Raw genomic sequence first — 14,693 nt, 5'->3', positions numbered from 1 at the left:
TTTGAGTTGCTACGTTGTTTTAATCATTTCCGTACGTTGCTATGTTGCAAACTAATATAAGAATAAATATCATTTTTGGTCCCTAACAACAAATTCGTCCCCACTTTAGTCCATTATAAAAAAAAATAGTCACCTGGTCCCTGTGAAATTTAAAGTGGACCTATTTTAGTCTTTTTAAAACTAATGTAGATCTTTTTTGAATTTGTGAGGGACCACGATTTTAATTAAATTGATTCACTTTGAATTTCTTAGAAACCTCCACGAGACTAATTTTTAGTAAGGGACTAAAATGGGGATCACATTTTTTGTTAGAGACTTAAAATGATATTTACTCCTGCTATAATTATTGAACTAAGAGATAAATAATAACCTACATGGCTAAAAAAAATTAAAATGCAAAATCTTGTGTCCGCACTTGCGGACATGTGACCCAACGTGGGTCCGCCAGTGCCTGGGTGGAAAAAAATTTACTTAAAAACTAAATATTCTTATATTGTTACAACAAATGGTTTTTTCATTATCTACATGCGGAGCCACATTGGCTTCAACAAGTGCTTTTGGCACTGACTTATTTTAAAAAATTAATCATATTTTAGACGTGGATAAATAACTATAATTAGGCTGCAGAACTTAAAAGGAATAAAATTTAGTGTTTGACATCCGCTAATTTTTTTGGCATGGACTAAGTAATTTTGGTGGCTCAATCACTGGCTAAAGAATCTTGGGATACACCACCCCAAAAGCTAGCTCAAAGGGTGGGAGTGCCCAAGACCTTATAAACTCCACATTAGTTGCACATACAACCAATGTGGGACTATATATCTCAACACGCCCCCTCACACGAGAGCCCTTTGGGCTTAAAGCGTGGATAATGCAACAGGCCCAGCCTACCTGTGCTAAGAAACTCCACAAGAGAAAGTGGAGGTCGGCGAGGCTCTGATACCATGTAAAGAACCTTGGGATACACCACCCCAAAAGCTAGCTCAAAGGGTGGGAGTGCCCAAGACCTTATAAACTCCACATTAGTTGCACATACAACCAATGTGAGACTATATATCTATACGTACTTTTTTTTTGGTAAGTGTGTACACATACTCTTTACCTTGGTCAATTAAGAACTTATTTCGCTTAATTTTTTTGTTTAAAAACTGTTTTGAAACTAAAGTTGAAAATAAGAACTTAAATTGTTTGCCTGTTATATAATTTTTTAACTTGAAAACTACTTTAAAGCTCAAATTATATATAAGTTGTTTAGTAAAATAATCTTTATAAATTATAATTCCAATTAAAATAATCATAAAGGATATATAATTGTAAATTTCTATATTACTTATATAAACATAAATATTTTTTAACAACTAAAACGATAAATACTTATTTTTAATATATTTAAAAATATTGAAAAAATTAGATACTAATATATCAATTTATAAATAATATTTTATAAGTATATCAAATTTAAATTTATGAAATAATTATTTTTATAAATAAATAACTTTATAAATTTTTCCAATATACTAATATGTTAAACAGTAACTTTTTTATTGACACATACAACATATGCAGAGAATAAAAATAGGATAATATATTAATAAAAAACAAGATAAGATGAGATATACGAGGGCTTTTGATCCTTTCACCCTCCAACAAATAAATAATAACCATTTTGCCCCTCCCAAAAACATTCCACCCATCTGCTCTCGTTTAATCGATTAAACCTTGAGCTTAATTGATTAAACAGTTCAAAAACGCAGAAATAAGAACACCCATGATTTAATCGATTAAGCCACGATGCTTAATTGATTAAATAACGTCAGAAACCTTATATCTATATGTGTTGGTCTCATTCGACTTATATCCACTTTTTACACCAAAATTTCTCTCGTTTTTCATCTCTAATCCAACCCATTAAGACGCTATTTCATCCCATCAACTCTAAACCCTGAATCTTGTGAAAACATTGTCATTGCACTTACATATTCTCTTTTTGTTGGGAAAATCCGAACCCAAACCCTAAAATCTTGAACCCTAGTCCCAATTTCGTGAGAAAAATAAGCTCAAGTTCAAACACGCTTGTTACAGTGATCTACCACGATGGGAGACATTTTGAAGGCCCCAATGGTGTTCAATTAGAATGAAAAACGAAAATGATGAAAATCAAATGGAGCATTACATACAACGAGCTCAAGGGAAAATTCACAAAAAATTGGGGCTACAAAGCAGCCAATGCATTCATCGGATGATAGCGAGGGTAGAAAGTACAATTGGTAAGGATGTTATATACTACATTACTAACGATATTTGTGATGATGAAGATGTGGAATATGTTATAGATGCAATTGGTGACCGGAGATTTCAAAATTTTATTGAGATATATGTGCAGTTGATTATGGCCAATCTTCATCAGCTCTCATGCATGCAAGAAGTCCATAATATTTTGTCAAAAGGCAGAGTCGTTGGTTTATCTGCACCTGCACAAGTGTTAAGTCAAATAACACTGCAGGAGAAAGATGAGGAGGATATGGACAACGATGAGGAGGGCAAACCTGATAGTGTTATTCCACTAGTGGGAGAACCTGCCTTTCATGACATCACGAAACGTAAATCCACCTCAACAATATCGTCCATGTTAGCATGATTAACCTCATCATCATCATCTGCCTTAGCCTCAACCATATCTGCATCTGGGCCAACCTCATGGACCTCAATCTCACCATGTGTTGAGAACTGCCACACACACTGCCTTTACTTGGAGATCTTGCACTGCTCCAATAGACGCTTTCCAAACTTGGCATTATAGCCTGGGCGGGTCTTCAACCCGCCAGTGTCTGTGGGAACACCGAAATGCTCCAATGTTCCCTCTGAACAAGAAAGGCAAATGAAAGTGCACCCTTATGCTTCGCTTTACCCATTATCCAGCAAATATAGTGCCTACAATTCACCTGTACGCCATGACAGATAACCCGCATAATAGGAATGTCATCCTCCTGCACCCTCGAATGATTGAAAGCTCGCGGGGACAGTATGTGCGTGATGACGTAGTGCAATATACGGGCATCAACACTGAGCAACCCAGTAGTATAATGAAGAGTCTGCCCATGTCACCTCCTGGACTACGCTACAGCATCACCCCGCACAAATACAGGAAGTGCAGCATTGTTATCCGCATCATACTCAACTGTGGGATGACCATCAAAGTCGTAGCCTATTAGCTCCAACCATATTGGAGTCGTCGTAACTATGTCCACGCCACAAATGCAGGACCTCAATTCACCATGTATGTAGCTGAGGTTATGGTAGAAGACCCTCACCATAACCTCTGAATAGGGACACATGATCTCAGCTAACACCCTCAGATGTGCCCCTTCCAACACCGCTACTATGTCAAATCCCTCAACCACAAAGAAATTTGTATAAAGTGATTTTGGTTGACAAATGGGTCTGCTCACAAAATCCCGCATAAATGCAGTATGCTCATATGGATCATCTTCAAACAAATAGCCAAACGGGAGGTCCACGGACTCAGTGTCAGCCTCCTGAGGCCTTGAAGAAGAATCACGATCCTGTTGTTGCTTTGTCTGTCTTTCGCCATCTATGCTTTTACCAGGACGTCTGCGGGTAGCCATGATAATGAAATTAAACCTACAATAACACATGAACAAAAAATCAACAAAAAAAAACATAATAAAAAAAATTTGAAAAATCAGAACTGAAATTCATAGGAAAAAATTCCCAAAATCTATGAAACCTAAACCTAAACCATGTACATTGATCAAAACCTAACCTAAACATGCATCAAACAGAATAATCAATGCAAAAAAATGACCAAATCCAACCAAACCGCTTCCAAATCATATAGGTTTCGTGAATCGAAAAACAAAAACGAGAAAAAATTGGAGGAAATTGAACAAAACATACCAATACGAGAGGGGTATACCCTTTGATGTTTATGTTTGAACCCGCAACGCGATTTGGGGCAAAAATCCGAAGAGAGGAGCTTTTGGAAGTTCTTAATCGATTAGGGTTATGTTTAATATACCTCAACCACAAATAGGGTTTTTAAAAAATATTTTTGACATTATTTAATCGATTAAGCATTGTGACTTAATCGATTAAATCACGGGTTTCCTTATTTTTGCATTTTTGAACTATGTAATCGATTAAGTTCGAGGTTTAATCGATTAAATGGGTGGCAGATGTGTGGAATGTTTTTGGGGAGGGGCAAAATAGTTATTATTTAATTGTTGAGGGCAAAAGGGTCAAAAAGCCAATATACAAGTACGTAATTGAGCATAACATGTAGATGGCCATGCATTGAACAGGGAAATATGATTACATGAGGTTCTTTTTTATTATTATTATAAGAATCGAACATTACACACATTACACTACACACACTCTACATCACTAAGCTAACCCTAGTGTTATAGGGTTTCTTTTTTACAGAAAAACATCATTCATATATAAGCTTCTATTAGGAACTTTTCACAAAAAGGTATTTTTCTATTTTTTTCCTTCATTAATTTTTTTGTAATAACTTTGTAAAAAGAAAGTGTTTGATTTGTTTCGTAAGAAGATAAATAATAATAATAATAATAATAAAGGTTAAATCAAACTGATAGTTAGACATAACAACTGAACTATTACGACACAAGGGAAGAGATAAACAATTATTCACTCATAATAGGAGTTTGATTTTCTCATATTGCATAAGAATTGAATTCTTATGTTGTGACTCAACTAGGGGTGTGCATAGAGCGGTTCGGTTCGATTTTTGTCAAAAATCGAACAGAACCAATTTTAAACGGTTTGGTTTTTGATCTGAAACACTTTTTTTTTAAAAAAAAAAATCAGTTTTTAATTTGTCCAAACCGTTTGAAACCGGTTCCAAAACTGGTTTGTGGTTCATAATCGGTTTTGATTTAAAACCGGTTTTAAATCATTTTTAATTTAAAATTGGTTTTAAATCAAAACTGGTTATCAAGCTTAAAATCGGTTTTATAACCAAAATAAAATTCTGTAAAGATTCTGCAATATGAAGTCTAGTGATACAAATAAATTACAATAATTTGTTGACAAATCATCAAAAGAGTTTAAAATAGACAAGTAATTAGTCATAAGTAAAACATATGATTAATTATTAATCATATCAGCGTGTGTACCATACCATGTTATTAGTGCTTTGGTGAATTGTTTTTTGTCAACCATAGACTTGTATATATTTGGAAAAATTGAATGTCCTGCATAGCAAAACCTATAGATACCAATAGAAATTGGAATGCCACTCCAATTTACCAATTGTCTTGTATGATGGAATTCAACACTATCCGTTGTCCCAACACAAAACACACATATAACAATCAAGAAAGTTGCAACAACCCCTCCAGCTATAGATCACAAGTTATTGGAAATTAGTATCGTGGAAAAAAAGCAACTCAAAAAATCCACAAAGCACACTTGTTTTAAAGAATGTTTCAAGACAAGAACCAAATAATCAAGTTAACATTTACAAACAATTAAGGCCAAATTGACAGGAGAAAAAATTATTGCCAAACACCTGACTATGGAAACTTAATCTACACAAATGCAGGTTATCCCTCGTTAAATTAAGAGAACACGAAAATGAAAGGAAGACTAATTGAAGGGTATGGAGAACATCAGGTGCAATGAAGAGAAAAATCTTAAGCACAAAATTTTGCCAGTAATTTCATGATAGATTGGACTGTGTTCTAATTTACAAGGACTAAACCTTAAGAACTACTACGAGATCTGACAGATGAAACTGATTGTGCAGAGACAAATGCAATTGGGCTGTTAAGGCCCCTCTCTCCATTTATTTCCTTTGGTTTTCCACTTAGTCTTTCCATATAATCTTTACATATTTCATTAAACCATTCATCTTCAGGCAGTTCTCTGACAACAAAAATTATATTAGACTTTCAAAATTGCAAAAACAGAGAGATCAAGAGTTTTTAATGACAATGATAGAATGTTGATGGTGACCCATGACCAAAACAAAATTAAATCAACCTACCTATACGGATCCATCCCTGTTGCAGAAAATGCTGTCATTGTTTTTGTTATAATCTCATTGACAGTTCATTGCAAATTCCTCGACAAGTACCGTCTGTGGGAGGCAAACCATATGACAAACTTCATATCCAAATAGAACTGCACAACGTACAAAATAAAATTATATGGCAGTGATGAACTTTGCAGCTCTCAAGGTTCCTTCATGTAAATTTTGTATCTATTAATCTTCCATGTCAGCATATCATTAAACTAAATATGCATGCATTTTCAAAGGTTCAAAAGAACAATACATTCAGCAACGTCAGAACATAACGATTTTCTCCAGGTATTTCCTTGAGGTGGATGAAAGCATTCACAGTTCAATGCATAAATAAATCCGCTCTAAAAAACAGTTGAAAGCAAGATCGAAATCTAAATTGTTAAAATTGAGTAACTTGTTTCTCCAGGTATTTGATTATTGCATAGTCTAACTGATACTTGTATAAGAGAACAAAATAGCTGATGAGAACCAAGCCAATAACAACAGAAACGTAACTCAAATGGGTACTTGAATTAAAACAGAGGCTTGCATTACTGGTATTAATCTCAGATGCACAAGCAAATTAAAATCAACAACCCCTCCAGCTACAAATCACAAGTTCCAATATGGATTCAACTCACCATGACACTATCCAATCAAATTAAAATCACCGAAAACCAAAAGGCCAATAAGATTATTTCCATATTATAGCATAAAGTCAAGCTTCACTCAGCCAATACCTAATCATATGCACTCAATAATCATAAGCAAAGCATGTTGACACATAGTTACAAGCAAGATTTCAAAGAGTACCCAAATGAATTCTTAATTGAAAAATAGAAAGCCATTACATATGAGACTAAGAAAAACTTATAGAACAAACAGTCAACCTAGGACACCAATTGAAGTAAACAGAAACAGTACCAACTAGAAACTCATTCAACTAATAAAAAAATGGAAGATTTTTTTTTTCATGAACATTAAACAACCAAACATAAAGTAGATTGACAACCATAAAAACAAATGGGTAAGAGCAGAACCACATATGCAGATAAATGCACCCTTATTTTTAGGAAAGCTACAAAAATCGTAAATTAGTCAAGTAATTAAGATAGAAGAATTGGTGATGAGAATACCCATTAATATTAGAGATTAAAAAATGGCAGAAGAAACATATTAAGCGATTCACAAAATAAAAAAACAAAGATAAGGAGAACAGGAAAAACAAGGGAAGATGGAAAACCAAAGCGTGAAGATGGCAAGTTACCTGTTAGATTTCCACAATCCAAGTGGAAACAGAGAAAACCTGCAAAAAGATGAGGTGTGAGACGGTTGAAGCGATAGCGAGAGAGCGTAATGCGACGACGACACGTGTAGAAGAGATGAGGGTTCAACCCATTACAAAGAGAAAAGGGAGAAATTGGAATATTGAAGTTAGGGTTCAAAATTAGCTACTGATAGGTTAACGAAGATGCTCCCTCTCACGACGTAGCTTGGAGTAACTAAGAAAGGTTTCAGACCAAAACAAATGAATATCTAAGGGTGTGTTTGGTTGGAGGATTTTGATGAAAAAGATAGGGAAGTGTGAAGTGGGATTATAAGATGACTAGGTTTGGTTGAAGGATTTTCAAATTTTGGCTATGTAAATGATATTGCTATGAAACTGATTTGGCTATTTATCTGTGTCAAATAGCATGCGAAGGTTTCCCTTTTTATAGGTGGTATTGTGCTTTTGCTACCTATTTACTCACAGTGTTTAATAACCAATTGACTAGCGTACCCTTTGATAAGCGGTATTAGGCAGGGCAAAAGATACTTTTGCTTCATCATTGCCACCTTCTCCTCTTGGCACATTAAATCCTTTTCCTCGTTTTCTATGCAACAACAGTCCAAAATTCAATTGCAATTCACCAACACTTTCACCGTCAAGTTCTGATTACACAACAAGTTAATTTACATTTAAACCTTCCTCTACCATTTGGTCCGACTTGTCATTTGTGTCTTCTCGGCAGCCATCACCATCTGGTCTGGAATCAACTGAACCCTTTTATGTTAAAGATGCATCTTTCTCAGAAGGTTCCTCTTTAGTTGAAAAAGAAGTTGTCTTTTCACCTTCAAAGGCATTTTCAGTTAATCACACCTTGGGTTTGGATATATATATGTTGCTTTCTGGATTCCTATGCTGTCTAAATAAAGACAAACCTTAACAAGCCGCACAACAATTAAATAAAAATATGACCATTGATCGAGATTATTATATCATTCACGAAGTTTTGACTCAAATAGTAAGCAAGTTAGAGTTAAGCGGTCGAACGGTTTTTGCAATGTCAAGAGTTTTTAACATGTTTAAATCCAGTGATCCAAATTATAATGTAAACCAGAAACAAAACTACAAGGGTTTTGGCAGCATGACTGATTGAATTTTTTTTAAAAACAAGGTTATCTTCGTAAATATCAATTATTTTCCCATCTATATTTTACCGAAAGCCAAACATAGACTTTACAAAAGTTACCTAATTTCCCCAGTAAAATTTTTCCCAACCAAACAACTTTTTACATTTTTCTACCAAACTCACTTTCTAACAATTTCCCTGTAATCACATTTCCCTATTATTCATAAAAATTTCTCCTCAACCAAATGCCCCCTAATTGTTTTTTTGGATCGGTAGCAAAGAAGATCTTGAAAATAAAAAGTGGTTTTACTTAAAACCGATTTTTAGAAAAATCGATTTTTTAAATGTGGTCTGGTTTGGTTATGGAACAGTTTGGATCCTTTGGACATTTTAAACATCTCTAGACTCAACTAGTGGTGAGTCCCACATTTATATAAAAAAAAGATAATAAACCTTTATACGCAAATCAAAATATCACAACATAAGAATTAAATTATCAGAAAAATGTGTTTTCCTCCTAATATACAGCATTGTAAACGGCACTTGTTGACTTCTTTATTTTATTTTATTTATTATATAAGAAACAAGAAGTAAAAGTAAAACCATAGTCATTTACCCAATACACACTAAAGCTCTCAGTATATGTATACATGTTTGAAGAATTATAGAGATAATTATCTAAGATTACTTAAATGTCATTGCTAATTTTTGTTTTCTGTGCAAACTGCACATGCACACGCATAACAGATTGAGAGTAAAAGAAAAGTAAATAAAACACGTTCATCGATTAGACGAATACTATCATTTATTAATTAACTTTGTGAGACATACTTACACCATCATAATGTAATTGTGCACAACAAATTTTAAATGAATTTTACAAACAACAATCACAATAATGTAAACAAATAAAAAATATTATTTGTGTTGTGTTTATCAACCAAGTAAGGACAAGAGGTATGCTATTAGTATATTTCTTATTATTTTTTTAAAACATAATATTAAGTTAAACTTTATGTCAGTTTCATTAATAAAAAAAATGAATTAAGTTATTTAATAATAAAAACTATTCAAAATATAAGCATTTTTGGCAAGAACAAACTCAGATGTGTCACGTTTGAATATAAAAAAGAGAGTTAAAGAGAACAACAGTGAGAAACAAGCTCAACAATGAAAAAGTAACCGAAAAGAGCAAACTGAAAGGCACGAGTGATTATTTTTTAAGGGTGTCTATGGAAACCAAGTCATGAGTAACATCATTTAATTAGTTACATCCCTCCTTGTGCCCCGTCCAAAAACTTTATAATACCATATCTTTTGCCGACACAAATGACGATGATGGAACGTGGGTCCACTTAAAGCAACCAATAACCTAATGTTTGGCTTCGTGTACGGTTCCTAGCATGACACGTTGCCATTATTATAAAATTCTCACCATTATTAGTCCTAAAATCAATTTAAGTATATTTACTAAAAAAAAATTTGGAATAAGTAAACCACTAGGTAACTGGTGTTGTTTGGCCATTGGAATAGACAAAGCGACTGCGTAACCGACCACCTTCTTATACTATTTTATCCTATCTGTCTTAATTCTAGATTGTTCTTCTCAATTGCCGAAACTTCAGGGTGTATTTAAAATTACTGGGTTACCCTTTGAGATTTTTTCATAACGCATGTGATAAGAGAAATTTTTTTCATGTTGTAAACACATTTTACATGGAGCTCATATTTATTAAAAAAAATAAAAAAATATTACACGCAAATCAAAAGGTCAATAATAAAAAAAAACAACTCTCTTATAACATGAGACAATATTTTCCGTTAAACTATTTCACAAATCCAAGAATCTTAGTCAAGACTCAAGATGGTTTTGCTATTAGATTGTGACAAACATGAATTGATATGGACTTATTCTAATTTAAAAATTGGCCTCGAGTTTTATTTTTAAATACGTAATTATGTTAATAAATTATTTAATTATCAACAAAAAAATTGAACTATAGCCCCGTCTCCATCGAGGTGAAACTTAACGAAGCCAAAGGGAAAGAGAAAGAAGAGGGAAGAAAAGGGATCTTCTTTCCTTTCCGGCATATGCTTTAAGACCAACAAAGCCAAGGTAGATTCACGGGCTTCTTTCATTTCATCATGTTTATCTCTCTCTCTTTATATCTTTGGGGAGATAATTTCTTAAAAACTTTAAAAAAATAAAAATGTTTTTATGTAAGTAATTAATATGATTTAATGAAGCATAATATATATTATTTTTAGTACGTTTTTGGAGAACATGTATTAACAAAACAACTTAATTATTTATTAACCGTTTCTATTAATTAATTTTAGAAAGTATGAATAATTATAAGTTGGGTTGGTTCTAGCTTAAGATACAAATTAAAACCGATAAATGTTAATTGGATCGGATTGAATCCATTTTTATTTAAAAAATAAAAATCTGTTAACCTAATCACGAGAAGAGGAAGAGAAGATTGTGTGATAAATGTAGATAGCTGCAGGTTGGAGTTGATCAAAATCAAAGGGTTAGAGTTTTACTCAATGCATATGAGAGCCAAATGTAGATACCCACCTTTATGTAACTTGTTCTTTATTAAAGTTTTTTTTTTTTTTTTTTTTCCACGCTCACCCAATGCTATGTATATTGCACTATTAATAGGCCAGAGTTGGTCGAACTCTTTCATGCCACTATCAGATACTTGCATAAACACATGGCCACGAATTTACGCGTCCTCGCCGTAGGAATAGATCCCCTACAGCAATCAATTATTAAAATAGACCATGTTGATTCAGATTTTGAGTACCTTCAAAGTCTTGTCTAGGCGCATAAAATTAGTCACTGAGCTAATATTTGGTTTCCTTTTATATAACAATTGAAACCAAATTACATTACCAGCTAAAGGAAAATAAAAATTAGGCACTTTTCCCAAAATCAATGTTGGAGTAAAAGAAATTCAATTCCATAAACTTTTGTTATTTAAGTATGAGCTATATTATGATTATATATTTATTCATGGCATAGAGTGTAAAATATCAAGTACAATGACCAGTGAAATTTCCTGGCAATACGCACTAATTTTGGAGGGACAAAGGTTAGTGCTCCTCTTACCATTCCAGCAAGTCAATTTGAAAACTAATAATAATAAGATACATGTACCAAAAAAATAAAAAATAATAATAATAAGATAAGATAAACTCATTTCACAAGTTAGTGTCAATCTTACGTTCTTTTTTCCCTTAAAAGTAGTAAAATATTATTTCACAATAAAATAAGCATAAACAAGTTCATTTGATATTCATAAATAATAATTTTTACTTATTCGATTTTAAATCATTTTAGTAAATTAACGTGTGTCTTATTCGATTAATTATGTTTTCTTCGTTGAAAGTACTATTATCAACACAACTACACGGATCTGGATCTTTTAATGTGAAAAATCACATTATCATGTCATGTGGAAAATCATAATCATATAAAAATAAATCAATGATAATAAAAGAAGAGAGAGAAAATATATTAAAATAAATAATTACAAAAATATAACCATTAATTTACTTTTATATATGATTATAATCTTCTCACGATACTGATGACATGTCATGTTTTTTTTCGTATTAAATATTCATTTCCCAACTACACAAGCACAGCTGCATAATCAGCGCATAAGAGTTAGAATCCAAGGCAGGCCAAGACAAATCACTTTAGAGAGCCAATCAAAATCCACCACGTAACCCCATAGGCCAATTAAGGCGCAACGTTCAATGGGCATGGCCTTTTTACCATCACCATGTATCAGATGGAGTCCATGGCATCATCATCATCATCACAAGGGGACCCACGTGTGAGTGGAGGTTGAAATGAACGCTCGAAAGTCGAAACAACTAAGCATGGTCACACGGTGAGAATTTGATCTCTGTATATCTGAAGCTGCACTCTAATTGGACCACGCACCACTGAGTCGACACGCTTGACTCGGCTCCGAGTCAAGAAAATAAAATATCTCGTGGGTGCGCGCTTCTACCACCAGATATTTCTTAGCTGACCGGAATGCTGCCCGGTTGCTCTCAACCAGCCAATTGTGTGCCACGTGGGTGGCTCGGTAAGATCTCGAGCACGGGCAGGGGTTAGTGTGGCCCACCCATCTCGTTAAGAAGCGGGTTGAAATACCCGTTATTAGATCCGCTACGGTTTTGGAGTTAGGTTATGGCCACGCTGTACTGCCACAAAACTGAAATTGGAAACTAACTAAATATATTCCATTTCATTTTTATTAAATAATAATAAAAAAAATTCCTGGCTGCCACTTTAATTTGTGCATTTCGGAGCATGTTCCATGTGTTTCAGTTTCGAGTGCATACATATACCAGAATTTTATGCTTTTCATTCAAGCATGTTCCATTATGGTTTTTAGTTTCAAGTCCAGTACTAAATGTTAGCACATTTAATTTCCTTTTAAGGTTCATGTTTGTTCCAATTTGGTACTATCAGCTTCAATGATAAGGATATTGCCATATCAATGCCCGTTTCATAGTTTGGCCGGTTTCATTAAGTTTAATTCTTTCCACCTTGAACTCCCATGAGAACCAAACTTGAATATGTAAACATTAATTATGTATGTTTATTAAGAAAACCGCCAATTCCCCTAGTTTGTGTTGCCTGGGTTTGACTTGATTAATACATAACTAATATATTAAAAGCTGCTTTAATTAATCAATTACTAGTATATTAAAAGCTGCTTTAGAGAAAGAAGAATCACTCCCGTCAAGTAGCCCTAGTGGCGGTATCTTTCATTTTAGTGCTAAACGACGCGTCTAATTTTAAAAACTATAAATAAGCACTAGCCATTACTAAATGAAAAACTCTGCACTTAGAACAAAGTTTATTGAATGGTTTCATCTCATGAATATCAATCAGTTTAATATTTTATTTTATTTTTTGACAAAGAAAAGCAAGAGAACCCAATAAGTTTAAGTCAACCAAAAGCAAGAAACAACAACCTATTAGCCTTTGCCAAATTTGGCAACTAGACAAAGTTATGTCTACCACGTACCAAAAGTTATACCAATGCCCACTCCAAGAGGATTAGTATGGAAATAAATAGCATGTTAACAGTGGTTCCCAAACAAGGTGGTAAATGTTAGTTGACTTTTTAAGGTGCTATGACTTCCTCAATAACATTTTCAAGTGGACCAAACACGTTTCGGAAAACACAACTCTAAGTCAAAACAATTACTTTGCCACATATGGTGAACACCCTGTAATGGTCTTTGAAATGAAATATTCATGTAAGTAACTTATGCAATGTTGTTTATATTCTGATTCGAGAATAAAAATTTTAAACGTTCAATTTTGATTTAATCAATACAACTAGTTGACCAAATTGATTTCACTAATTGGTCAAACCAAATGATATTATATAAATAATTTACATAGCAGCACAATTAACTTCTCAACCAAATTTTAATGAAATTTGACCTGTATAGCAGCGTCAATTCAATCATAACAACAAACAATAACCAGTCAAATATTCGATTCCCGTTTAAAAAGAGCTAAAATAGTTTTTAAAAGAAAAATTATAAAAACTTTTGGTAAAAGTGACAAAATTGATAAAAATAAAAAAAGCCATTAGTTTCATTTCCTAAAGAGAAAAAGAAGTAATAAAAATAAGGTCCTGTGTAAAACGAATCCACTATGAAGAGCAAAACTAGCCTCGAATAAATTGATAATCAAATTACGAATGGAATAATAGGATGATGATCACCACAAAAATCCAAGGGCTTAAAAGCTCTAATAAGTAGGAACATGTACATATTGACCTCACATTATTAGTACCTCCCAGACACCTTTGGACCAAAATATCTAAGACAGTTGACAGCACAAGACCCCAAGTTATGCACCATTAACTAACGCCAAAAACCCATTATTTTATTGACGGACCCTCCAATTATTCCAACTCTTTTTTTTTTTAAGCAAATAATTATTCCAACTTTTAAAGGCACCCAATATAAAAATATTTACACTCCTCAATCCTCATCACGCCGAGGTCACCTTCGTAATTTTGATTCAAACTTTAGCCCTTTTTTTAATGCGCAATTTTTATATTCAAAATAGTTATTAAGCAATGAATTGTTACATATTTATTCAACCACGTGGAACAGCCAGTAACTATCATTATAATAATCAATAAGAGTTTGAGTTTGAAAAAACATAAATAGTTTATATATGTATGATGGGGATG

The sequence above is a fragment of the Gastrolobium bilobum genome, unplaced genomic scaffold (genome assembly GCF_033153095.1).
Source record: "Gastrolobium bilobum isolate Gb01-03AN ecotype WA unplaced genomic scaffold, APGP_CSIRO_Gbil_v1 utg8260, whole genome shotgun sequence".
NCBI lineage: Eukaryota > Viridiplantae > Streptophyta > Magnoliopsida > Fabales > Fabaceae > Gastrolobium > Gastrolobium bilobum.
This window is presented reverse-complemented; position numbering follows the sequence as displayed.